The sequence below is a fragment of the Scyliorhinus torazame genome, chromosome 3, assembly GCF_047496885.1.
Source record: "Scyliorhinus torazame isolate Kashiwa2021f chromosome 3, sScyTor2.1, whole genome shotgun sequence".
NCBI lineage: Eukaryota > Metazoa > Chordata > Chondrichthyes > Carcharhiniformes > Scyliorhinidae > Scyliorhinus > Scyliorhinus torazame.
The window spans coordinates 71,411,822-71,434,578 of NC_092709.1; positions in this window are offsets into that span (position 1 = coordinate 71,411,822).

Consider the following 22,757-nt stretch of genomic DNA (forward strand, 5'->3'; position numbering starts at 1 on the left):
GGTGTCGGGGGAGAGGCTGGGACGGTGTCGGGGGAGAGGCTGGACGGTGTCGGGGGAGAGGCTGGGCGGTGTCGGGGGAGAGGCTGTGCGGTGTCGGGGGAGAGGCTGGGCGGTGTCGGGGGAGAGGCTGGTCGGTGTCCGGGGAGAGGCTGGGCGGTGTCGGGGGAGAGGCTGGGCGGTGTCGGGGGAGAGGCTGTGCGGTGTCGGGGGAGAGGCTGGGCGGTGTCGGGGGAGAGGCTGTGCGGTGTCGGGGGAGAGGCTGGGCGGTGTCGGGAGAGAGGCTGGGCGGAGTCGAGGGTGATGCAGGGCGGTGTCGGGGGAGATGCTGGGCGGTGTCGGGGGAGAGGCTGGGCGGTGTCGGGCAGGAAGCTCGGCGGTGTCGGGGTGAGAGGCCGGCCGGCGTCGGGGGGGTAGCTGGGCGATGTCGGGGGAGAGGCTGGGCGGTGTTGGGGGAGAGGCTGGGCGGTGGCGGGGGAGAGAGTGGGTGGTGTCGGGGAGAGGCGGGGCGGTGTCGGGGGAGAGGCGGGGCGGTGTCGGGTGAGAGGCTTGGCGGTGTCGGGGGAGAGGCTGGCGGTGTTGGGCAGGAAGCTGGGCGGTGTCGGGGGAGAGGCTGGCTGGTGTCGGGGGAGTAGCTGGGCGATGTCGGGGGAGAGGCTGGCCAGTGTCGGGTAGGAAGCTGGGCGGTGTCCGGGGAGAGGCTGGTCGGTGTCGGGGGAGAGGCTGGGCGGTGTCGGGGGAGAGGCTGGACGGTGTCGGGGGAGAGGCTCTGCGGTGTCGGGGGAGAGGCGGGGCGGTGTCGGGTGAGAGGCTTGGCGGTGTCGGGGGAGAGGCTGGCGGTGTCGGGCAGGAAGCTGGGCGGTGTCGGGGGAGAGGCTGGACGGTGTCGGGGGAGAGGCTCTGCGGTGTCGGGGGAGAGGCGGGGCGGTGTCGGGTGAGAGGCTTGGCGGTGTCGGGGGAGAGGCTGGCGGTGTCGGGCAGGAAGCTGGGCGGTGTCGGGGGAGAGGCTGGCTGGTGTCGGGGGAGTAGCTGGGCGATGTCGGGGGAGAGGCTGGGCGGTGTCGGGGGAGGGGCTGTGCAGTGTCAGGGGAGAGGCTGGGCAGTGTCGGGGGAGAGGCTGGGCGGCGTCGGGGGAGATGCTGGGCGGTGTCGGGCTGGAAGCTGGGCGGTGTCAGTGGAGAGGCTGGTCGGTGTCGGGGGAGAGGCTGGGCGGTGTCGGGGTAGAGGCTGGCTTGCGTCGGGGGAGAGGCTGGCCGGTGTCGTGGGAGAGGCTGTGCGGTGTCAGTGGAGAGGCTGGGCGGTGTCGGGGGAGAGGCTGGGCGGAGTCGAGGGTGATGCAGGGCGGTGTCGGGGGAGATGCTGGGCGGTGTCGGGGGAGAGGCTGGGCGGTGTCGGGCAGGAAGCTGGGCGGTGTCGGGGTGAGAGGCCGGCCGGCGTCGGGGGGGTAGCTGGGCGATGTCGGGGGAGAGGCTGGGCGGTGTTGGGGGAGAGGCTGGGCGGTGGCGGGGGAGAGAGTGGGTGGTGTCGGGGAGAGGCGGGGCGGTGTCGGGGGAGAGGCGGGGCGGTGTCGGGTGAGAGGCTTGGCGGTGTCGGGGGAGAGGCTGGCGGTGTTTGGCAGGAAGCTGGGCGGTGTCGGGGGAGAGGCTGGCTGGTGTCGGGGGAGTAGCTGGGCGATGTCGGGGGAGAGGCTGGCCAGTGTCGGGTAGGAAGCTGGGCGGTGTCCGGGGAGAGGCTGGTCGGTGTCGGGGGAGAGGCTGGGACGGTGTCGGGGGAGAGGCTGGACGGTGTCGGGGGAGAGGCTGGGCGGTGTCGGGGGAGAGGCTGTGCGGTGTCGGGGGAGAGGCTGGGCGGTGTCGGGGGAGAGGCTGGTCGGTGTCCGGGGAGAGGCTGGGCGGTGTCGGGGGAGAGGCTGGGCGGTGTCGGGGGAGAGGCTGTGCGGTGTCGGGGGAGAGGCTGGGCGGTGTCGGGGGAGAGGCTGTGCGGTGTCGGGGGAGAGGCTGGGCGGTGTCGGGAGAGAGGCTGGGCGGAGTCGAGGGTGATGCAGGGCGGTGTCGGGGGAGATGCTGGGCGGTGTCGGGGGAGAGGCTGGGCGGTGTCGGGCAGGAAGCTGGGCGGTGTCGGGGTGAGAGGCCGGCCGGCGTCGGGGGGGTAGCTGGGCGATGTCGGGGGAGAGGCTGGGCGGTGTTGGGGGAGAGGCTGGGCGGTGGCGGGGGAGAGAGTGGGTGGTGTCGGGGAGAGGCGGGGCGGTGTCGGGGGAGAGGCGGGGCGGTGTCGGGTGAGAGGCTTGGCGGTGTCGGGGGAGAGGCTGGCGGTGTTGGGCAGGAAGCTGGGCGGTGTCGGGGGAGAGGCTGGCTGGTGTCGGGGGAGTAGCTGGGCGATGTCGGGGGAGAGGCTGGCCAGTGTCGGGTAGGAAGCTGGGCGGTGTCCGGGGAGAGGCTGGTCGGTGTCGGGGGAGAGGCTGGGCGGTGTCGGGGGAGAGGCTGGACGGTGTCGGGGGAGAGGCTCTGCGGTGTCGGGGGAGAGGCGGGGCGGTGTCGGGTGAGAGGCTTGGCGGTGTCGGGGGAGAGGCTGGCGGTGTCGGGCAGGAAGCTGGGCGGTGTCGGGGGAGAGGCTGGACGGTGTCGGGGGAGAGGCTCTGCGGTGTCGGGGGAGAGGCGGGGCGGTGTCGGGTGAGAGGCTTGGCGGTGTCGGGGGAGAGGCTGGCGGTGTCGGGCAGGAAGCTGGGCGGTGTCGGGGGAGAGGCTGGCTGGTGTCGGGGGAGTAGCTGGGCGATGTCGGGGGAGAGGCTGGGCGGTGTCGGGGGAGGGGCTGTGCAGTGTCAGGGGAGAGGCTGGGCAGTGTCGGGGGAGAGGCTGGGCGGCGTCGGGGGAGATGCTGGGCGGTGTCGGGCTGGAAGCTGGGCGGTGTCAGTGGAGAGGCTGGTCGGTGTCGGGGGAGAGGCTGGGCGGTGTCGGGGTAGAGGCTGGCTTGCGTCGGGGGAGAGGCTGGCCGGTGTCGTGGGAGAGGCTGTGCGGTGTCAGTGGAGAGGCTGGGCGGTGTCGGGGGAGAGGCTGTGCGGTGTCGGGGGAGAGGCTGGGCGGTGTCGGGGGAGAGGCTGTGCGGTGTCGGGGGAGAGGCTGGGCGGTGTCGGGAGAGAGGCTGGGCGGAGTCGAGGGTGATGCAGGGCGGTGTCGGGGGAGATGCTGGGCGGTGTCGGGGGAGAGGCTGGGCGGTGTCGGGCAGGAAGCTGGGCGGTGTCGGGGTGAGAGGCCGGCCGGCGTCGGGGGGGTAGCTGGGCGATGTCGGGGGAGAGGCTGGGCGGTGTTGGGGGAGAGGCTGGGCGGTGGCGGGGGAGAGAGTGGGTGGTGTCGGGGAGAGGCGGGGCGGTGTCGGGGGAGAGGCGAGGCGGTGTCGGGTGAGAGGCTTGGCGGTGTCGGGGGAGAGGCTGGCGGTGTTTGGCAGGAAGCTGGGCGGTGTCGGGGGAGAGGCTGGCTGGTGTCGGGGGAGTAGCTGGGCGATGTCGGGGGAGAGGCTGGCCAGTGTCGGGTAGGAAGCTGGGCGGTGTCCGGGGAGAGGCTGGTCGGTGTCGGGGGAGAGGCTGGGACGGTGTCGGGGGAGAGGCTGGACGGTGTCGGGGGAGAGGCTGGGCGGTGTCGGGGGAGAGGCTGTGCGGTGTCGGGGGAGAGGCTGGGCGGTGTCGGGGGAGAGGCTGGTCGGTGTCCGGGGAGAGGCTGGGCGGTGTCGGGGGAGAGGCTGGGCGGTGTCGGGGGAGAGGCTGGGCGGTGTCGGGGGAGAGGCTGTGCGGTGTCGGGGGAGAGGCTGGGCGGTGTCGGGGGAGAGGCTGTGCGGTGTCGGGGGAGAGGCTGGGCGGTGTCGGGAGAGAGGCTGGGCGGAGTCGAGGGTGATGCAGGGCGGTGTCGGGGGAGATGCTGGGCGGTGTCGGGGGAGAGGCGGGGCGGTGTCGGGTGAGAGGCTTGGCGGTGTCGGGGGAGAGGCTGGCGGTGTCGGGCAGGAAGCTGGGCGGTGTCGGGGGAGAGGCTGGCTGGTGTCGGGGGAGTAGCTGGGCGATGTCGGGGGAGAGGCTGGGCGGTGTCGGGGGAGGGGCTGTGCAGTGTCAGGGGAGAGGCTGGGCAGTGTCGGGGGAGAGGCTGGGCGGCGTCGGGGGAGATGCTGGGCGGTGTCGGGCTGGAAGCTGGGCGGTGTCAGTGGAGAGGCTGGTCGGTGTCGGGGGAGAGGCTGGGCGGTGTCGGGGTAGAGGCTGGCTTGCGTCGGGGGAGAGGCTGGCCGGTGTCGTGGGAGAGGCTGTGCGGTGTCAGTGGAGAGGCTGGGCGGTGTCGGGGGAGAGGCTGTGCGGTGTCGGGGGAGAGGCTGGGCGGTGTCGTGGGAGAGGCTGTGCGGTGTCGGGGGAGAGGCTGGGCGGTGTCGGGAGAGAGGCTGGGCGGAGTCGAGGGTGATGCAGGGCGGTGTCGGGGGAGATGCTGGGCGGTGTCGGGGGAGAGGCTGGGCGGTGTCGGGCAGGAAGCTGGGCGGTGTCGGGGTGAGAGGCCGGCCGGCGTCGGGGGGGTAGCTGGGCGATGTCGGGGGAGAGGCTGGGCGGTGTTGGGGGAGAGGCTGGGCGGTGGCGGGGGAGAGAGTGGGTGGTGTCGGGGAGAGGCGGGGCGGTGTCGGGGGAGAGGCGAGGCGGTGTCGGGTGAGAGGCTTGGCGGTGTCGGGGGAGAGGCTGGCGGTGTTTGGCAGGAAGCTGGGCGGTGTCGGGGGAGAGGCTGGCTGGTGTCGGGGGAGTAGCTGGGCGATGTCGGGGGAGAGGCTGGCCAGTGTCGGGTAGGAAGCTGGGCGGTGTCCGGGGAGAGGCTGGTCGGTGTCGGGGGAGAGGCTGGGACGGTGTCGGGGGAGAGGCTGGACGGTGTCGGGGGAGAGGCTGGGCGGTGTCGGGGGAGAGGCTGTGCGGTGTCGGGGGAGAGGCTGGGCGGTGTCGGGGGAGAGGCTGGTCGGTGTCCGGGGAGAGGCTGGGCGGTGTCGGGGGAGAGGCTGGGCGGTGTCGGGGGAGAGGCTGGGCGGTGTCGGGGGAGAGGCTGTGCGGTGTCGGGGGAGAGGCTGGGCGGTGTCGGGGGAGAGGCTGTGCGGTGTCGGGGGAGAGGCTGGGCGGTGTCGGGAGAGAGGCTGGGCGGAGTCGAGGGTGATGCAGGGCGGTGTCGGGGGAGATGCTGGGCGGTGTCGGGGGAGAGGCTGGGCGGTGTCGGGCAGGAAGCTGGGCGGTGTCGGGGTGAGAGGCCGGCCGGCGTCGGGGGGGTAGCAGGGCGATGTCGGGGGAGAGGCTGGGCGGTGTTGGGGGAGAGGCTGGGCGGTGGCGGGGGAGAGAGTGGGTGGTGTCGGGGAGAGGCGGGGCGGTGTCGGGGGAGAGGCGGGGCGGTGTCGGGTGAGAGGCTTGGCGGTGTCGGGGGAGAGGCTGGCGGTGTTGGGCAGGAAGCTGGGCGGTGTCGGGGGAGAGGCTGGCTGGTGTCGGGGGAGTAGCTGGGCGATGTCGGGGGAGAGGCTGGCCAGTGTCGGGTAGGAAGCTGGGCGGTGTCCGGGGAGAGGCTGGTCGGTGTCGGGGGAGAGGCTGGGCGGTGTCGGGGGAGAGGCTGGACGGTGTCGGGGGAGAGGCTCTGCGGTGTCGGGGGAGAGGCGGGGCGGTGTCGGGTGAGAGGCTTGGCGGTGTCGGGGGAGAGGCTGGCGGTGTCGGGCAGGAAGCTGGGCGGTGTCGGGGGAGAGGCTGGACGGTGTCGGGGGAGAGGCTCTGCGGTGTCGGGGGAGAGGCGGGGCGGTGTCGGGTGAGAGGCTTGGCGGTGTCGGGGGAGAGGCTGGCGGTGTCGGGCAGGAAGCTGGGCGGTGTCGGGGGAGAGGCTGGCTGGTGTCGGGGGAGTAGCTGGGCGGTGTCGGGGGAGAGGCTGTGCGGTGTCGGGGGAGAGGCTGGGCGGTGTCGGGGGAGAGGCTGGTCGGTGTCCGGGGAGAGGCTGGGCGGTGTCGGGGGAGAGGCTGGGCGGTGTCGGGGGAGAGGCTGGGCGGTGTCGGGGGAGAGGCTGTGCGGTGTCGGGGGAGAGGCTGGGCGGTGTCGGGGGAGAGGCTGTGCGGTGTCGGGGGAGAGGCTGGGCGGTGTCGGGAGAGAGGCTGGGCGGAGTCGAGGGTGATGCAGGGCGGTGTCGGGGGAGATGCTGGGCGGTGTCGGGGGAGAGGCGGGGCGGTGTCGGGTGAGAGGCTTGGCGGTGTCGGGGGAGAGGCTGGCGGTGTCGGGCAGGAAGCTGGGCGGTGTCGGGGGAGAGGCTGGCTGGTGTCGGGGGAGTAGCTGGGCGATGTCGGGGGAGAGGCTGGGCGGTGTCGGGGGAGGGGCTGTGCAGTGTCAGGGGAGAGGCTGGGCAGTGTCGGGGGAGAGGCTGGGCGGCGTCGGGGGAGATGCTGGGCGGTGTCGGGCTGGAAGCTGGGCGGTGTCAGTGGAGAGGCTGGTCGGTGTCGGGGGAGAGGCTGGGCGGTGTCGGGGTAGAGGCTGGCTTGCGTCGGGGGAGAGGCTGGCCGGTGTCGTGGGAGAGGCTGTGCGGTGTCAGTGGAGAGGCTGGGCGGTGTCGGGGGAGAGGCTGTGCGGTGTCGGGGGAGAGGCTGGGCGGTGTCGTGGGAGAGGCTGTGCGGTGTCGGGGGAGAGGCTGGGCGGTGTCGGGAGAGAGGCTGGGCGGAGTCGAGGGTGATGCAGGGCGGTGTCGGGGGAGATGCTGGGCGGTGTCGGGGGAGAGGCTGGGCGGTGTCGGGCAGGAAGCTGGGCGGTGTCGGGGTGAGAGGCCGGCCGGCGTCGGGGGGGTAGCTGGGCGATGTCGGGGGAGAGGCTGGGCGGTGTTGGGGGAGAGGCTGGGCGGTGGCGGGGGAGAGAGTGGGTGGTGTCGGGGAGAGGCGGGGCGGTGTCGGGGGAGAGGCGAGGCGGTGTCGGGTGAGAGGCTTGGCGGTGTCGGGGGAGAGGCTGGCGGTGTTTGGCAGGAAGCTGGGCGGTGTCGGGGGAGAGGCTGGCTGGTGTCGGGGGAGTAGCTGGGCGATGTCGGGGGAGAGGCTGGCCAGTGTCGGGTAGGAAGCTGGGCGGTGTCCGGGGAGAGGCTGGTCGGTGTCGGGGGAGAGGCTGGGACGGTGTCGGGGGAGAGGCTGGACGGTGTCGGGGGAGAGGCTGGGCGGTGTCGGGGGAGAGGCTGTGCGGTGTCGGGGGAGAGGCTGGGCGGTGTCGGGGGAGAGGCTGGTCGGTGTCCGGGGAGAGGCTGGGCGGTGTCGGGGGAGAGGCTGGGCGGTGTCGGGGGAGAGGCTGGGCGGTGTCGGGGGAGAGGCTGTGCGGTGTCGGGGGAGAGGCTGGGCGGTGTCGGGGGAGAGGCTGTGCGGTGTCGGGGGAGAGGCTGGGCGGTGTCGGGAGAGAGGCTGGGCGGAGTCGAGGGTGATGCAGGGCGGTGTCGGGGGAGATGCTGGGCGGTGTCGGGGGAGAGGCTGGGCGGTGTCGGGCAGGAAGCTGGGCGGTGTCGGGGTGAGAGGCCGGCCGGCGTCGGGGGGGTAGCAGGGCGATGTCGGGGGAGAGGCTGGGCGGTGTTGGGGGAGAGGCTGGGCGGTGGCGGGGGAGAGAGTGGGTGGTGTCGGGGAGAGGCGGGGCGGTGTCGGGGGAGAGGCGGGGCGGTGTCGGGTGAGAGGCTTGGCGGTGTCGGGGGAGAGGCTGGCGGTGTTGGGCAGGAAGCTGGGCGGTGTCGGGGGAGAGGCTGGCTGGTGTCGGGGGAGTAGCTGGGCGATGTCGGGGGAGAGGCTGGCCAGTGTCGGGTAGGAAGCTGGGCGGTGTCCGGGGAGAGGCTGGTCGGTGTCGGGGGAGAGGCTGGGCGGTGTCGGGGGAGAGGCTGGACGGTGTCGGGGGAGAGGCTCTGCGGTGTCGGGGGAGAGGCGGGGCGGTGTCGGGTGAGAGGCTTGGCGGTGTCGGGGGAGAGGCTGGCGGTGTCGGGCAGGAAGCTGGGCGGTGTCGGGGGAGAGGCTGGACGGTGTCGGGGGAGAGGCTCTGCGGTGTCGGGGGAGAGGCGGGGCGGTGTCGGGTGAGAGGCTTGGCGGTGTCGGGGGAGAGGCTGGCGGTGTCGGGCAGGAAGCTGGGCGGTGTCGGGGGAGAGGCTGGCTGGTGTCGGGGGAGTAGCTGGGCGATGTCGGGGGAGAGGCTGGGCGGTGTCGGGGGAGGGGCTGTGCAGTGTCAGGGGAGAGGCTGGGCAGTGTCGGGGGAGAGGCTGGGCGGCGTCGGGGGAGATGCTGGGCGGTGTCGGGCTGGAAGCTGGGCGGTGTCAGTGGAGAGGCTGGTCGGTGTCGGGGGAGAGGCTGGGCGGTGTCGGGGGAGAGGCTGGGCGGTGTCGTGGGAGAGGCTGTGCGGTGTCAGTGGAGAGGCTGGTCGGTGTCGGGGGAGAGGCTGGGCGGTGTCGGGGGAGAGGCTGGGCGGTGTCGGGGGAGAGGCTGTGCGGTGTCGGGGGAGAGGCTGGGCGGTGTCGAGGGAGAGGCGAGGCGGTGTCGGGGGAGATGCTGGCCGGTGTCGTGGGAGAGGCTGTGCGGTGTCAGTGGAGAGGCTGGTCGGTGTCGGGGGAGAGGCTGTGCGGTGTCGGGGGAGAGGCTGGCTTGCGTCGGGGGAGAGGCTGGCCGGTGTCGTGGGAGAGGCTGTGCGGTGTCAGTGGAGAGGCTGGTCGGTGTCGGGGGAGAGGCTGGGCGGTGTCGGGGGAGAGGCTGGGCGGAGTCGAGGGTGATGCAGGGCGGTGTCGGGGGAGGTGCTGGGCAGTGTCGGGCAGGAAGCTGGGCGGTGTCGGGGTGAGAGGCCGGCCGGCGTCGGGGGGGTAGCTGGGCGATGTCGGGGGAGAGGCGGGGCGGTGTTGGGGGAGAGGCGGGGCGGTGTCGGTTGAGAGGCTTGGCGGTGTCGGGGGAGAGGCTGGCGGTGTCGGGGGAGAGGCTGGGCGGTGTCGAGGGAGAGGCGAGGCGGTGTCGGGGGAGAGGCTGGCCGGTGTCGTGGGGGAGGCTGTGCGGTGTCAGTGGAGAGGCTGGTCGGTGTCGGGGGAGAGGCTGGGCGGTGTCGGGGGAGAGGCGGGGCGGTGTCGGGTGAGAGGCTTGGCGGTGTCGGGGGAGAGGCTGGCGGTGTCGGGCAGGAAGCTGGGCGGTGTCGGGGAGAGGCTGGACGGTGTCGGGGGAGAGGCTCTGCGGTGTCGGGGGAGAGGCGGGGCGGTGTCGGGTGAGAGGCTTGGCGGTGTCGGGGGAGAGGCTGGCGGTGTCGGGCAGGAAGCTGGGCGGTGTCGGGGGAGAGGCTGGCTGGTGTCGGGGGAGTAGCTGGGCGATGTCGGGGGAGAGGCTGGGCGGTGTCGGGGGAGGGGCTGTGCAGTGTCAGGGGAGAGGCTGGGCAGTGTCGGGGGAGAGGCTGGGCGGCGTCGGGGGAGATGCTGGGCGGTGTCGGGCTGGAAGCTGGGCGGTGTCAGTGGAGAGGCTGGTCGGTGTCGGGGGAGAGGCTGGGCGGTGTCGGGGTAGAGGCTGGCTTGCGTCGGGGGAGAGGCTGGCCGGTGTCGTGGGAGAGGCTGTGCGGTGTCAGTGGAGAGGCTGGTCGGTGTCGGGGGAGAGGCTGGGCGGTGTCGGGGGAGAGGCTGGGCGGTGTCGGGGGAGATGCTGGGCGGTGTCGGGGGAGAGGCTGTGCGGTGTCGGGGGAGAGGCTGGGCGGTGTCGAGGGAGAGGCGAGGCGGTGTCGGGGGAGATGCTGGCCGGTGTCGTGGGAGAGGCTGTGCGGTGTCAGTGGAGAGGCTGGTCGGTGTCGGGGGAGAGGCTGGGCGGTGTCGGGGGAGAGGCTGGCTTGCGTCGGGGGAGAGGCTGGACGGTGTCGTGGGAGAGGCTGTGCGGTGTCAGTGGAGAGGCTGGTCGGTGTCGGGGGAGAGGCTGGGTTGTGTCGGGGGAGAGGCTGGGCGGAGTCGAGGGTGATGCAGGGCGGTGTCGGGGGAGATGCTGGGCGGTGTCGGGGGAGAGGCTGGGCGGTGTCGGGCAGGAAGCTGGGCGGTGTCGGGGTGAGAGGCCGGCCGGCGTCGGGGGGGTAGCTGGGCGATGTCGGGGGAGAGGCTGGGCGGTGTTGGGGGAGAGGCTGGGCGGTGGCGGGGGAGAGAGTGGGTGGTGTCGGGGAGAGGCGGGGCGGTGTCGGGGGAGAGGCGGGGCGGTGTCGGGTGAGAGGCTTGGCGGTGTCGGGGGAGAGGCTGGCGGTGTTTGGCAGGAAGCTGGGCGGTGTCGGGGGAGAGGCTGGCTGGTGTCGGGGGAGTAGCTGGGCGATGTCGGGGGAGAGGCTGGCCAGTGTCGGGTAGGAAGCTGGGCGGTGTCCGGGGAGAGGCTGGTCGGTGTCGGGGGAGAGGCTGGGACGGTGTCGGGGGAGAGGCTGGACGGTGTCGGGGGAGAGGCTGGGCGGTGTCGGGGGAGAGGCTGTGCGGTGTCGGGGGAGAGGCTGGGCGGTGTCGGGGGAGAGGCTGGTCGGTGTCCGGGGAGAGGCTGGGCGGTGTCGGGGGAGAGGCTGGGCGGTGTCGGGGGAGAGGCTGTGCGGTGTCGGGGGAGAGGCTGGGCGGTGTCGGGGGAGAGGCTGTGCGGTGTCGGGGGAGAGGCTGGGCGGTGTCGGGAGAGAGGCTGGGCGGAGTCGAGGGTGATGCAGGGCGGTGTCGGGGGAGATGCTGGGCGGTGTCGGGGGAGAGGCTGGGCGGTGTCGGGCAGGAAGCTGGGCGGTGTCGGGGTGAGAGGCCGGCCGGCGTCGGGGGGGTAGCTGGGCGATGTCGGGGGAGAGGCTGGGCGGTGTTGGGGGAGAGGCTGGGCGGTGGCGGGGGAGAGAGTGGGTGGTGTCGGGGAGAGGCGGGGCGGTGTCGGGGGAGAGGCGGGGCGGTGTCGGGTGAGAGGCTTGGCGGTGTCGGGGGAGAGGCTGGCGGTGTTGGGCAGGAAGCTGGGCGGTGTCGGGGGAGAGGCTGGCTGGTGTCGGGGGAGTAGCTGGGCGATGTCGGGGGAGAGGCTGGCCAGTGTCGGGTAGGAAGCTGGGCGGTGTCCGGGGAGAGGCTGGTCGGTGTCGGGGGAGAGGCTGGGCGGTGTCGGGGGAGAGGCTGGACGGTGTCGGGGGAGAGGCTCTGCGGTGTCGGGGGAGAGGCGGGGCGGTGTCGGGTGAGAGGCTTGGCGGTGTCGGGGGAGAGGCTGGCGGTGTCGGGCAGGAAGCTGGGCGGTGTCGGGGGAGAGGCTGGACGGTGTCGGGGGAGAGGCTCTGCGGTGTCGGGGGAGAGGCGGGGCGGTGTCGGGTGAGAGGCTTGGCGGTGTCGGGGGAGAGGCTGGCGGTGTCGGGCAGGAAGCTGGGCGGTGTCGGGGGAGAGGCTGGCAGGTGTCGGGGGAGTAGCTGGGCGATGTCGGGGGAGAGGCTGGGCGGTGTCGGGGGAGGGGCTGTGCAGTGTCAGGGGAGAGGCTGGGCAGTGTCGGGGGAGAGGCTGGGCGGCGTCGGGGGAGATGCTGGGCGGTGTCGGGCTGGAAGCTGGGCGGTGTCAGTGGAGAGGCTGGTCGGTGTCGGGGGAGAGGCTGGGCGGTGTCGGGGTAGAGGCTGGCTTGCGTCGGGGGAGAGGCTGGCCGGTGTCGTGGGAGAGGCTGTGCGGTGTCAGTGGAGAGGCTGGGCGGTGTCGGGGGAGAGGCTGTGCGGTGTCGGGGGAGAGGCTGGGCGGTGTCGGGGGAGAGGCTGTGCGGTGTCGGGGGAGAGGCTGGGCGGTGTCGGGAGAGAGGCTGGGCGGAGTCGAGGGTGATGCAGGGCGGTGTCGGGGGAGATGCTGGGCGGTGTCGGGGGAGAGGCTGGGCGGTGTCGGGCAGGAAGCTGGGCGGTGTCGGGGTGAGAGGCCGGCCGGCGTCGGGGGGGTAGCTGGGCGATGTCGGGGGAGAGGCTGGGCGGTGTTGGGGGAGAGGCTGGGCGGTGGCGGGGGAGAGAGTGGGTGGTGTCGGGGAGAGGCGGGGCGGTGTCGGGGGAGAGGCGAGGCGGTGTCGGGTGAGAGGCTTGGCGGTGTCGGGGGAGAGGCTGGCGGTGTTTGGCAGGAAGCTGGGCGGTGTCGGGGGAGAGGCTGGCTGGTGTCGGGGGAGTAGCTGGGCGATGTCGGGGGAGAGGCTGGCCAGTGTCGGGTAGGAAGCTGGGCGGTGTCCGGGGAGAGGCTGGTCGGTGTCGGGGGAGAGGCTGGGACGGTGTCGGGGGAGAGGCTGGACGGTGTCGGGGGAGAGGCTGGGCGGTGTCGGGGGAGAGGCTGTGCGGTGTCGGGGGAGAGGCTGGGCGGTGTCGGGGGAGAGGCTGGTCGGTGTCCGGGGAGAGGCTGGGCGGTGTCGGGGGAGAGGCTGGGCGGTGTCGGGGGAGAGGCTGGGCGGTGTCGGGGGAGAGGCTGTGCGGTGTCGGGGGAGAGGCTGGGCGGTGTCGGGGGAGAGGCTGTGCGGTGTCGGGGGAGAGGCTGGGCGGTGTCGGGAGAGAGGCTGGGCGGAGTCGAGGGTGATGCAGGGCGGTGTCGGGGGAGATGCTGGGCGGTGTCGGGGGAGAGGCGGGGCGGTGTCGGGTGAGAGGCTTGGCGGTGTCGGGGGAGAGGCTGGCGGTGTCGGGCAGGAAGCTGGGCGGTGTCGGGGGAGAGGCTGGCTGGTGTCGGGGGAGTAGCTGGGCGATGTCGGGGGAGAGGCTGGGCGGTGTCGGGGGAGGGGCTGTGCAGTGTCAGGGGAGAGGCTGGGCAGTGTCGGGGGAGAGGCTGGGCGGCGTCGGGGGAGATGCTGGGCGGTGTCGGGCTGGAAGCTGGGCGGTGTCAGTGGAGAGGCTGGTCGGTGTCGGGGGAGAGGCTGGGCGGTGTCGGGGTAGAGGCTGGCTTGCGTCGGGGGAGAGGCTGGCCGGTGTCGTGGGAGAGGCTGTGCGGTGTCAGTGGAGAGGCTGGGCGGTGTCGGGGGAGAGGCTGTGCGGTGTCGGGGGAGAGGCTGGGCGGTGTCGGGGGAGAGGCTGTGCGGTGTCGGGGGAGAGGCTGGGCGGTGTCGGGAGAGAGGCTGGGCGGAGTCGAGGGTGATGCAGGGCGGTGTCGGGGGAGATGCTGGGCGGTGTCGGGGGAGAGGCTGGGCGGTGTCGGGCAGGAAGCTGGGCGGTGTCGGGGTGAGAGGCCGGCCGGCGTCGGGGGGGTAGCTGGGCGATGTCGGGGGAGAGGCTGGGCGGTGTTGGGGGAGAGGCTGGGCGGTGGCGGGGGAGAGAGTGGGTGGTGTCGGGGAGAGGCGGGGCGGTGTCGGGGGAGAGGCGAGGCGGTGTCGGGTGAGAGGCTTGGCGGTGTCGGGGGAGAGGCTGGCGGTGTTTGGCAGGAAGCTGGGCGGTGTCGGGGGAGAGGCTGGCTGGTGTCGGGGGAGTAGCTGGGCGATGTCGGGGGAGAGGCTGGCCAGTGTCGGGTAGGAAGCTGGGCGGTGTCCGGGGAGAGGCTGGTCGGTGTCGGGGGAGAGGCTGGGACGGTGTCGGGGGAGAGGCTGGACGGTGTCGGGGGAGAGGCTGGGCGGTGTCGGGGGAGAGGCTGTGCGGTGTCGGGGGAGAGGCTGGGCGGTGTCGGGGGAGAGGCTGGTCGGTGTCCGGGGAGAGGCTGGGCGGTGTCGGGGGAGAGGCTGGGCGGTGTCGGGGGAGAGGCTGGGCGGTGTCGGGGGAGAGGCTGTGCGGTGTCGGGGGAGAGGCTGGGCGGTGTCGGGGGAGAGGCTGTGCGGTGTCGGGGGAGAGGCTGGGCGGTGTCGGGAGAGAGGCTGGGCGGAGTCGAGGGTGATGCAGGGCGGTGTCGGGGGAGATGCTGGGCGGTGTCGGGGGAGAGGCTGGGCGGTGTCGGGCAGGAAGCTGGGCGGTGTCGGGGTGAGAGGCCGGCCGGCGTCGGGGGGGTAGCAGGGCGATGTCGGGGGAGAGGCTGGGCGGTGTTGGGGGAGAGGCTGGGCGGTGGCGGGGGAGAGAGTGGGTGGTGTCGGGGAGAGGCGGGGCGGTGTCGGGGGAGAGGCGGGGCGGTGTCGGGTGAGAGGCTTGGCGGTGTCGGGGGAGAGGCTGGCGGTGTTGGGCAGGAAGCTGGGCGGTGTCGGGGGAGAGGCTGGCTGGTGTCGGGGGAGTAGCTGGGCGATGTCGGGGGAGAGGCTGGCCAGTGTCGGGTAGGAAGCTGGGCGGTGTCCGGGGAGAGGCTGGTCGGTGTCGGGGGAGAGGCTGGGCGGTGTCGGGGGAGAGGCTGGACGGTGTCGGGGGAGAGGCTCTGCGGTGTCGGGGGAGAGGCGGGGCGGTGTCGGGTGAGAGGCTTGGCGGTGTCGGGGGAGAGGCTGGCGGTGTCGGGCAGGAAGCTGGGCGGTGTCGGGGGAGAGGCTGGACGGTGTCGGGGGAGAGGCTCTGCGGTGTCGGGGGAGAGGCGGGGCGGTGTCGGGTGAGAGGCTTGGCGGTGTCGGGGGAGAGGCTGGCGGTGTCGGGCAGGAAGCTGGGCGGTGTCGGGGGAGAGGCTGGCTGGTGTCGGGGGAGTAGCTGGGCGATGTCGGGGGAGAGGCTGGGCGGTGTCGGGGGAGGGGCTGTGCAGTGTCAGGGGAGAGGCTGGGCAGTGTCGGGGGAGAGGCTGGGCGGCGTCGGGGGAGATGCTGGGCGGTGTCGGGCTGGAAGCTGGGCGGTGTCAGTGGAGAGGCTGGTCGGTGTCGGGGGAGAGGCTGGGCGGTGTCGGGGTAGAGGCTGGCTTGCGTCGGGGGAGAGGCTGGCCGGTGTCGTGGGAGAGGCTGTGCGGTGTCAGTGGAGAGGCTGGTCGGTGTCGGGGGAGAGGCTGGGCGGTGTCGGGGGAGAGGCTGGGCGGTGTCGGGGGAGAGGCTGTGCGGTGTCGGGGGAGAGGCTGGGCGGTGTCGAGGGAGAGGCGAGGCGGTGTCGGGGGAGATGCTGGCCGGTGTCGTGGGAGAGGCTGTGCGGTGTCAGTGGAGAGGCTGGTCGGTGTCGGGGGAGAGGCTGTGCGGTGTCGGGGGAGAGGCTGGCTTGCGTCGGGGGAGAGGCTGGCCGGTGTCGTGGGAGAGGCTGTGCGGTGTCAGTGGAGAGGCTGGTCGGTGTCGGGGGAGAGGCTGGGCGGTGTCGGGGGAGAGGCTGGGCGGAGTCGTGGGTGATGCAGGGCGGTGTCGGGGGAGGTGCTGGGCAGTGTCGGGCAGGAAGCTGGGCGGTGTCGGGGTGAGAGGCCGGCCGGCGTCGGGGGGGTAGCTGGGCGATGTCGGGGGAGAGGCGGGGCGGTGTTGGGGGAGAGGCGGGGCGGTGTCGGTTGAGAGGCTTGGCGGTGTCGGGGGAGAGGCTGGCGGTGTCGGGGGAGAGGCTGGGCGGTGTCGAGGGAGAGGCGAGGCGGTGTCGGGGGAGAGGCTGGCCGGTGTCGTGGGAGAGGCTGTGCGGTGTCAGTGGAGAGGCTGGTCGGTGTCGGGGGAGAGGCTGGGCGGTGTCGGGGGAGAGGCGGGGCGGTGTCGGGTGAGAGGCTTGGCGGTGTCGGGGGAGAGGCTGGCGGTGTCGGGCAGGAAGCTGGGCGGTGTCGGGGAGAGGCTGGACGGTGTCGGGGGAGAGGCTCTGCGGTGTCGGGGGAGAGGCGGGGCGGTGTCGGGTGAGAGGCTTGGCGGTGTCGGGGGAGAGGCTGGCGGTGTCGGGCAGGAAGCTGGGCGGTGTCGGGGGAGAGGCTGGCTGGTGTCGGGGGAGTAGCTGGGCGATGTCGGGGGAGAGGCTGGGCGGTGTCGGGGGAGGGGCTGTGCAGTGTCAGGGGAGAGGCTGGGCAGTGTCGGGGGAGAGGCTGGGCGGCGTCGGGGGAGATGCTGGGCGGTGTCGGGCTGGAAGCTGGGCGGTGTCAGTGGAGAGGCTGGTCGGTGTCGGGGGAGAGGCTGGGCGGTGTCGGGGTAGAGGCTGGCTTGCGTCGGGGGAGAGGCTGGCCGGTGTCGTGGGAGAGGCTGTGCGGTGTCAGTGGAGAGGCTGGTCGGTGTCGGGGGAGAGGCTGGGCGGTGTCGGGGGAGAGGCTGGGCGGTGTCGGGGGAGAGGCTGGGCGGTGTCGGGGGAGAGGCTGTGCGGTGTCGGGGGAGAGGCTGGGCGGTGTCGAGGGAGAGGCGAGGCGGTGTCGGGGGAGATGCTGGCCGGTGTCGTGGGAGAGGCTGTGCGGTGTCAGTGGAGAGGCTGGTCGGTGTCGGGGGAGAGGCTGGGCGGTGTCGGGGGAGAGGCTGGCTTGCGTCGGGGGAGAGGCTGGCCGGTGTCGTGGGAGAGGCTGTGCGGTGTCAGTGGAGAGGCTGGTCGGTGTCGGGGGAGAGGCTGGGTTGTGTCGGGGGAGAGGCTGGGCGGAGTCGAGGGTGATGCAGGGCGGTGTCGGGGGAGGTGCTGGGCAGTGTCGGGCAGGAAGCTGGGCGGTGTCGGGGTGAGAGGCCGGCCGGCGTCGGGGGGGTAGCTGAGCGATGTCGGGGGAGAGGCGGGGCGGTGTTGGGGGAGAGGCGGGGCGGTGTCGGTTGAGAGGCTTGGCGGTGTCGGGGGAGAGGCTGGCGGTGTCGGGGGAGAGGCTGGGCGGTGTCGAGGGAGAGGCGAGGCGGTGTCGGGGGAGAGGCTGGCCGGTGTCGTGGGAGAGGCTGTGCGGTGTCAGTGGAGAGGCTGGTCGGTGTCGGGGGAGAGGCTGGGCGGTGTCGGGGGAGAGGCTGGGCGGTGTCGGGGGAGAGGCTGGGCGGTGTCGGGGGAGAGGCTGTGCGGTGTCGGGGGAGAGGCTGGGCGGTGTCGGGGGAGAGGCTGTGCGGTGTCGGGGGAGAGGCTGGGCGGTGTCGGGAGAGAGGCTGGGCGGAGTCGAGGGTGATGCAGGGCGGTGTCGGGGGAGAGGCTGGGCGGTGTCGGGCAGGAAGCTGGGCGGTGTCGGGGTGAGAGGCCGGCCGGCGTCGGGGGGGTAGCTGGGCGATGTCGGGGGAGAGGCGGGGCGGTGTCGGGGTGAGAGGCCGGCCGGCGTTGGGGGGGTAGCTGGGCGATGTCGGGGGAGAGGCTGGGCGGTGTTGGGGTTGGGGGAGAGGCGGGGTGGTGTCGGTTGAGAGGCTTGGCGGTGTCGGGGGAGAGGCTGGCGGTGTCGGGGGAGAGGCTGGGCGGTGTCGAGGGAGAGGCGAGGCGGTGTCGGGGGAGAGGCTGGCCGGTGTCGTGGGAGAGGCTGTGCGGTGTCAGTGGAGAGGCTGGTCGGTGTCGGGGGAGAGGCTGGGCGGTGTCGGGGGAGAGGCTGGCTTGCGTCGGGGGAGAGGCTGGCCGGTGTCGTGGGAGAGGCTGTGCGGTGTCAGTGGAGAGGCTGGTCGGTGTTGGGGGAGAGGCTGGGCGGTGTCGGGGGAGAGGCTGGGCGGTGTCGGGGGAGAGGCTGTGCGGTGTCGGGGGAGAGGCTGGGCGGTGTCGGGGGAGAGGCTGTGCGGTGTCGGGGGAGAGGCTGGGCGGTGTCGGGAGAGAGGCTGGGCGGAGTCGAGGGTGATGCAGGGCGGTGTCGGGGGAGATGCTGGGCGGTGTCGGGGGAGAGTCGCAGCGTTGTCGGGGGAGAGGCTGGGCAGTGTCGGGGGAGAGGCTGGGCGGTGTCGGGGGAGAGGCTGGGCGGTGTCGGGGGAGATGCTGGGCGGTGTCGGGGGAGAGGCTGGGCGATGTCGGGGGAGAGTCGCAGCGTTGTCGGGGGAGAGGCTGGGCAGTGTCGGGGGAGAGGCTGGGCGGTGTCGGGGGAGAGGCTGGCGGTGTCGTGGGAGAGGCTGGGCGGTGTCGGGGGAGAGGCTGGACGGTGTCGGGGGAGAAGCTCGGCGGTGTCGGGGAGATGCTGCACGGTGTCGTGTGAGAGGCTGGGCGGCGTCGGGGGAGATGCTGGGCGGCGTCGGGGGAAATGCTGGGCGGTGTCGGGCAGGAAGCTGGGGGGTGTCGGGGGAGAGGCCGGCCGGCGTCGGGGGAGTAGCTGGGTGATGTCGGGGGAGAGGCTGGGCAGTGTCGGGGGAGAGGCTGGGCAGTGTCGGGGGAGAGGCTGGGCAGTGTCGGGGGAGAGGCTGGGCGGTGTCGTGGGAGAGGCTGGGCGGTGTCGGGGGACAGGCTGGGCGGTGTCGTTGGAGAGGCTGGGCAGTGTCGGGGGAATGGCTGGGCGGTGTCGGGGGAGAGGCGAGGCGGTGTCGGGGGAGAGGCTGGCCGGTGTCGTGGGAGAGGCTGTGCGGTGTCAGTGGAGAGGCTGGTCGGTGTCGGGGGAGAGGCTGGGCGGTGTCGGGGGAGAGGCTGGCTTGCGTCGGGGGAGAGGCTGGCCGGTGTCGTGGGAGAGGCTGGGCGGTGTCGGGGGAGAGGCTGGGCGGTGTCGGGGGAGAGGCTGGGCGGTGTCGGGGGAGAGGCTGTGCGGTGTCGGGGGAGAGGCTGGGCGGTGTCGGGGGAGAGGCTGTGCGGTGTCGGGTGAGAGGCTTGGCGGTGTCGGGGGAGAGGCTGGCGGTGTTTGGCAGGAAGCTGGGCGGTGTCGGGGGAGAGGCTGGCTGGTGTCGGGGGAGTAGCTGGGCGATGTCGGGGGAGAGGCTGGCCAGTGTCGGGTAGGAAGCTGGGCGGTGTCCGGGGAGAGGCTGGTCGGTGTCGGGGGAGAGGCTGGGACGGTGTCGGGGGAGAGGCTGGACGGTGTCGGGGGAGAGGCTGGGCGGTGTCGGGGGAGAGGCTGTGCGGTGTCGGGGGAGAGGCTGGGCGGTGTCGGGGGAGAGGCTGGTCGGTGTCCGGGGAGAGGCTGGGCGGTGTCGGGGGAGAGGCTGGGCGGTGTCGGGGGAGAGGCTGGGCGGTGTCGGGGGAGAGGCTGTGCGGTGTCGGGGGAGAGGCTGGGCGGTGTCGGGGGAGAGGCTGTGCGGTGTCGGGGGAGAGGCTGGGCGGTGTCGGGAGAGAGGCTGGGCGGAGTCGAGGGTGATGCAGGGCGGTGTCGGGGGAGATGCTGGGCGGTGTCGGGGGAGAGGCGGGGCGGTGTCGGGTGAGAGGCTTGGCGGTGTCGGGGGAGAGGCTGGCGGTGTCGGGCAGGAAGCTGGGCGGTGTCGGGGGAGAGGCTGGCTGGTGTCGGGGGAGTAGCTGGGCGATGTCGGGGGAGAGGCTGGGCGGTGTCGGGGGAGGGGCTGTGCAGTGTCAGGGGAGAGGCTGGGCAGTGTCGGGGGAGAGGCTGGGCGGCGTCGGGGGAGATGCTGGGCGGTGTCGGGCTGGAAGCTGGGCGGTGTCAGTGGAGAGGCTGGTCGGTGTCGGGGGAGAGGCTGGGCGGTGTCGGGGTAGAGGCTGGCTTGCGTCGGGGGAGAGGCTGGCCGGTGTCGTGGGAGAGGCTGTGCGGTGTCAGTGGAGAGGCTGGGCGGTGTCGGGGGAGAGGCTGTGCGGTGTCGGGGGAGAGGCTGGGCGGTGTCGGGGGAGAGGCTGTGCGGTGTCGGGGGAGAGGCTGGGCGGTGTCGGGAGAGAGGCTGGGCGGAGTCGAGGGTGATGCAGGGCGGTGTCGGGGGAGATGCTGGGCGGTGTCGGGGGAGAGGCTGGGCGGTGTCGGGCAGGAAGCTGGGCGGTGTCGGGGTGAGAGGCCGGCCGGCGTCGGGGGGGTAGCTGGGCGATGTCGGGGGAGAGGCTGGGCGGTGTTGGGGGAGAGGCTGGGCGGTGGCGGGGGAGAGAGTGGGTGGTGTCGGGGAGAGGCGGGGCGGTGTCGGGGGAGAGGCGAGGCGGTGTCGGGTGAGAGGCTTGGCGGTGTCGGGGGAGAGGCTGGCGGTGTTTGGCAGGAAGCTGGGCGGTGTCGGGGGAGAGGCTGGCTGGTGTCGGGGGAGTAGCTGGGCGATGTCGGGGGAGAGGCTGGCCAGTGTCGGGTAGGAAGCTGGGCGGTGTCCGGGGAGAGGCTGGTCGGTGTCGGGGGAGAGGCTGGGACGGTGTCGGGGGAGAGGCTGGACGGTGTCGGGGGAGAGGCTGGGCGGTGTCGGGGGAGAGGCTGTGCGGTGTCGGGGGAGAGGCTGGGCGGTGTCGGGGGAGAGGCTGGTCGGTGTCCGGGGAGAGGCTGGGCGGTGTCGGGGGAGAGGCTGGGCGGTGTCGGGGGAGAGGCTGGGCGGTGTCGGGGGAGAGGCTGTGCGGTGTCGGGGGAGAGGCTGGGCGGTGTCGGGGGAGAGGCTGTGCGGTGTCGGGGGAGAGGCTGGGCGGTGTCGGGAGAGAGGCTGGGCGGAGTCGAGGGTGATGCAGGGCGGTGTCGGGGGAGATGCTGGGCGGTGTCGGGGGAGAGGCTGGGCGGTGTCGGGCAGGAAGCTGGGCGGTGTCGGGGTGAGAGGCCGGCCGGCGTCGGGGGGGTAGCAGGGCGATGTCGGGGGAGAGGCTGGGCGGTGGCGGGGGAGAGAGTGGGTGGTGTCGGGGAGAGGCGGGGCGGTGTCGGGGGAGAGGCGGGGCGGTGTCGGGTGAGAGGCTTGGCGGTGTCGGGGGAGAGGCTGGCGGTGTTGGGCAGGAAGCTGGGCGGTGTCGGGGGAGAGGCTGGCTGGTGTCGGGGGAGTAGCTGGGCGATGTCGGGGGAGAGGCTGGCCAGTGTCGGGTAGGAAGCTGGGCGGTGTCCGGGGAGAGGCTGGTCGGTGTCGGGGGAGAGGCTGGGCGGTGTCGGGGGAGAGGCTGGACGGTGTCGGGGGAGAGGCTCTGCGGTGTCGGGGGAGAGGCGGGGCGGTGTCGGGTGAGAGGCTTGGCGGTGTCGGGGGAGAGGCTGGCGGTGTCGGGCAGGAAGCTGGGCGGTGTCGGGGGAGAGGCTGGACGGTGTCGGGGGAGAGGCTCTGCGGTGTCGGGGGAGAGGCGGGGCGGTGTCGGGTTAGAGGCTTGGCGGTGTCGGGGGAGAGGCTGGCGGTGTCGGGCAGGAAGCTGGGCGGTGTCGGGGGAGAGGCTGGCTGGTGTCGGGGGAGTAGCTGGGCGATGTCGGGGGAGAGGCTGGGCGGTGTCGGGGGAGGGGCTGTGCAGTGTCAGGGGAGAGGCTGGGCAGTGTCGGGGGAGAGGCTGGGCGGCGTCGGGGGAGATGCTGGGCGGTGTCGGGCTGGAAGCTGGGCGGTGTCAGTGGAGAGGCTGGTCGGTGTCGGGGGAGAGGCTGGGCGGTGTCGGGGTAGAGGCTGGCTTGCGTCGGGGGAGAGGCTGGCCGGTGTCGTGGGAGAGGCTGTGCGGTGTCGGGGGAGAGGCTGGGCGGAGTCGAGGGTGATGCAGGGCGGTGTCGGGGGAGGTGCTGGGCAGTGTCGGGCAGGAAGCTGGGCGGTGTCGGGGTGAGAGGCCGGCCGGCGTCGGGGGGGTAGCTGGGCGATGTCGGGGGAGAGGCGGGGCGGTGTTGGGGGAGAGGCGGGGCGGTGTCGGTTGAGAGGCTTGGCGGTGTCGGGGGAGAGGCTGGCGGTGTCGGGGGAGAGGCTGGGCGGTGTCGAGGGAGAGGCGAGGCGGTGTCGGGGGAGAGGCTGGCCGGTGTCGTGGGAGAGGCTGTGCGGTGTCAGTGGAGAGGCTGGTCGGTGTCGGGGGAGAGGCTGGGCGGTGTCGGGGGAGAGGCGGGGCGGTGTCGGGTGAGAGGCTTGGCGGTGTCGGGGGAGAGGCTGGCGGTGTCGGGCAGGAAGCTGGGCGGTGTCGGGGAGAGGCTGGACGGTGTCGGGGGAGAGGCTCTGCGGTGTCGGGGGAGAGGCGGGGCGGTGTCTGGTGAGAGGCTTGGCGGTGTCGGGGGAGAGGCTGGCGGTGTCGGGCAGGAAGCTGGGCGGTGTCGGGGGAGAGGCTGGCTGGTGTCGGGGGAGTAGCTGGGCGATGTCGGGGGAGAGGCTGGGCGGTGTCGGGGGAGGGGCTGTGCAGTGTCAGGGGAGAGGCTGGGCAGTGTCGGGGGAGAGGCTGGGCGGCGTCGGGGGAGATGCTGGGCGGTGTCGGGCTGGAAGCTGGGCGGTGTCAGTGGAGAGGCTGGTCGGTGTCGGGGGAGAGGCTGGGCGGTGTCGGGGTAGAGGCTGGCTTGCGTCGGGGGAGAGGCTGGCCGGTGTCGTGGGAGAGGCTGTGCGGTGTCAGTGGAGAGGCTGGTCGGTGTCGGGGGAGAGGCTGGGCGGTGTCGGGGGAGAGGCTGGGCGGTGTCGGGGGAGAGGCTGGGCGGTGTCGGGGGAGAGGCTGTGCGGTGTCGGGGGAGAGGCTGGGCGGTGTCGAGGGAGAGGCGAGGCGGTGTCGGGGGAGATGCTGGCCGGTGTCGTGGGAGAGGCTGTGCGGTGTCAGTGGAGAGGCTGGTCGGTGTCGGGGGAGAGGCTGGGCGGTGTCGGGGGAGAGGCTGGCTTGCGTCGGGGGAGAGGCTGGCCGGTGTCGTGGGTGAGGCTGTGCGGTGTCAGTGGAGAGGCTGGTCGGTGTCGGGGGAGAGGCTGGGTTGTGTCGGGGGAGAGGCTGGGCGGAGTCGAGGGTGATGCAGGGCGGTGTCGGGGGAGGTGCTGGGCAGTGTCGGGCAGGAAGCTGGGCGGTGTCGGGGTGAGAGGCCGGCCGGCGTCGGGGGGGTAGCTGGGCGATGTCGGGGGAGAGGCGGGGCGGTGTTGGGGGAGAGGCTGGTCGGTGTCGGGGGAGAGGCTGGGCGGTGTCGGGGGAGAGGCTGGGCGGTGTCGGGGGAGAGGCTGGGCGGTGTCGGGGGAGAGGCTGTGCGGTGTCGGGGGAGAGGCTGGGCGGTGTCGGGGGAGAGGCTGTGCGGTGTCGGGGGAGAGGCTGGGCGGTGTCGGGAGAGAGGCTGGGCGGAGTCGAGGGTGATGCAGGGCGGTGTCGGGGGAGAGGCTGGGCGGTGTCGGGCAGGAAGCTGGGCGGTGTCGGGGTGAGAGGCCGGCCGGCGTCGGGGGGG